At 40.1% G+C, this 2,836-nt stretch overlaps 1 protein-coding gene across 1 annotated transcript in view; it reads right to left on the bottom strand.

Moving 5' to 3' along the window:
• ZYG11B (zyg-11 family member B, cell cycle regulator) overlaps positions 1-2,836 on the bottom strand; it is a 91,661-nt gene that overhangs the window by 68,049 nt on the left and 20,776 nt on the right. The gene's annotated exons all lie outside the window — the stretch shown is intronic.

The following is a 2,836-nucleotide window of genomic DNA, read 5'->3' as shown; positions in this document are numbered from 1 at the left end:
AAAAAAAAAAAAAAAAAAAAGATATAGATGAGGAAATAAATTATGTAAACAGTAAATAACTTAAAATATTTTTATATGGAAGCAAATATATTATGTAATAGAGGTAAATGTTACATGAATTTCAAGATAAAACACAAGATCACCAAGAAATTCCTGTTTGTAACACCAGTTTCAAGTAATTCCCTCTTCTATGCCCAGCAAGTTTAGTTTCTTCAGGTGTTAGAAGTAAAAGTTGGAAAAAGAGAGACCTATAGAATAAAGTGTAAACACTTTACCAAGGTATTTGAAAGGTTTTCCTAGCTGGTTCCAACTAGCCTTTCTCACTGTTCCCTTCTCCCCTGCAAACAAGTTACCTGCCAGATAGGCTAAACTGAATGTTTAAGCAACCTAGCACTTACTGTTCCTTAAGTACTGTAACAGACATTTTCACATCTCTGAGCCTTTGTTAGTCCTTTTATGGCAAAAATCTCACTCATCTTTCATTTTTATTTTATTGTATTTATTTATTTATTTTGAGATGGAGGCTTGCTCTGTTGTCCAGGCTGGAGTGCAGTGGTGTGATCTCGGCTCACTGCAACCTCCACCTGCCAGTTCACGTGATTCTCCTGCCTCAGCTTCCCAAGTAGCTGGGATTACAGGTGCATGCACCACACCCGGCTAATTTTTATATCTCCAGTAGAGACAGGGTTTCACCATGTTGGCCAGGCTGGTCTCGAATTCCTGACCATAGGTGATCTGCTCGCCTCAGCCTCCCAAAGTACTGGGATTACAGGTGTGCCCAGCCTCATCTTTCAAAATTAAGTCAAAGCTCACTAGTTCTGTGATGGCTTTCTTAATTTCTAAGGCAGAATTAATTTTATTCTCAGCACCTGAAAATTTAAATTGTACCATTAACAACAGCTCCTGTGTACTGAATGACAACTGTGTGGTACCAGCCACCAATCTATGCACTTCATAAATATTTTCAATCTTCAAAACAACTTTGTTTTGAACAGAAATAAACTGAGGCTCAGAAAGATTAATTTACATATCAGAGATAAAACAGCCAGCAGACGGCAGAGCAAGAATAAAACTCACAACAGCTATCTTTTATAAGTCATTTACTATGTATCAGATGCTGGTACAGAGCTCATTCAACTTCCACATTCTGAGCCAAGCACAATTACATTACGCATTTTAAAGATGAGGAAACTAAGGCTTAGGTTAAATATCTTCCCCGTATTTACATGGCCAACATATTGCTACACCTGGACTTCACACAAGAATGAAGCGAAAGACTAATTTTTAAGTTTTTAACTGCTATACTAATATCATAATTATAATTATAGGGCACTTACATGCTAACATATGCTATGTGCTATATGCTATTTATGCTAAGTGCTTTGCATATATAATTTCATTTATTTCTCATAAGAATTCTATAAATTCCATCAGTATCCCTATTCTATAGATAAGGACATTGAAGCTATTAGAGCTTAAGTAATTTGCGCAAGATTACAGAGCTGGCTGGGCACGGTGGCTCATGTCTATAATCCCGGCACTAATTTAGGAGGCCAAGGCGATCATTTGAGGTCAGGAGTTTGAGATCAGCCTGGCCAGCATGGTGAAACCCCATCTCTACTAAAAATACAAAAAAAATTAGCCAGGCATGGTGGCGCATGCTATAGTCCCAGCTAGCTGGGAGGCTGAGGCAGGAGAATGGCTTGAACCCAGGAGGCAGAGACTACAGTGAGCCGGGATCTCATCACCTGCACTCCAGCCTGGGTGACAGAGCAAGACTCCGTCTCAAAAAAAACAAAACAAAACAAAGTTTATAGAGCTAATAAATGGTAGAGTCAGGATTAGACCCCGGCAATCCAACTCTCGAGTTAAATCTGTGCTTTTACCACTATATACACTGCCCTTTATATCTGATTCCGAAGCCAGTCTTCTTTTACAATTCCATGTTACACCATGGTTATTTATGACTGTATCTGTTTACCCCACTCGGCCATAAACTCTTCAAGCAGAAGGAAGGTATTAACCCTTTCTTTATCCCTAGAAACACACACAGTCCCTGATTTTTACCTGTTATGAGAAAAAAAAAAAAATGAGTTCAAATTAAGATACTGGTAAAGGAACTTTCCCAGTGTCACATACTGTAGGAAGAAATCCAGGTCTGTTAATAATGAAGTCCATACTTTTTCTACTACATAGTATCATCTCTCAATAGAACAATTACTAGTCTGGCTTTGATGTAAATGCCAAGATACAACTTGGGACTAACTAGTGGCTCAGACAAGAGACGATGATACTATGGATTAGAGTAAAGACAATGAAAACGGAAAGAATCAGGCCGGGCATGGTGGCTCACCTCTATAATCTCAACACTTTGGGAAGCGAAGGCAGGTGGATTACCTGAGGTCAGAAGTTTGAGACTAGGCTGGCCAACATGGTAAAATCCTGTCTCTACTAAAAATACAAAAAAATTTAGCCAAGCATGGTGGCACAAGCCTGGGATTCCAGCTACTCGGGAAGCTGAAGCAGGAGAATCACTTGAACTTGGGAAGTGGAGGTTGCAATGAGCCAAGATCATGCCACTGTACTCCAGTCTGGGCAACAGAGAGAGATTCCGTCTCAAAAAACAAAGAAAATGGAAAGTAATCAAAAGTGAAAAATAAGGCCGGGCGCGGTGGCTCACGCCTGTAATCCCAGCACTTTGGGAGGCCGAGGCGGGTGGATCACGAGGTCAAGAGATTGAGACTATCCTGGTCAACATGGTGAAACCCCGTCTCTACTAAAAATACAAAAAATTAGCTGGGCATGGTGGCGCGTGCCTGTAATCCCAGCTACTCAG

Source organism: Cebus imitator, unplaced genomic scaffold, assembly GCF_001604975.1.
Source record: "Cebus imitator isolate Cc_AM_T3 unplaced genomic scaffold, Cebus_imitator-1.0 Scaffold214, whole genome shotgun sequence".
In the NCBI taxonomy this organism is placed as follows: Eukaryota; Metazoa; Chordata; class Mammalia; order Primates; family Cebidae; genus Cebus; species Cebus imitator.
This window is presented reverse-complemented; position numbering and strand designations above follow the sequence as displayed.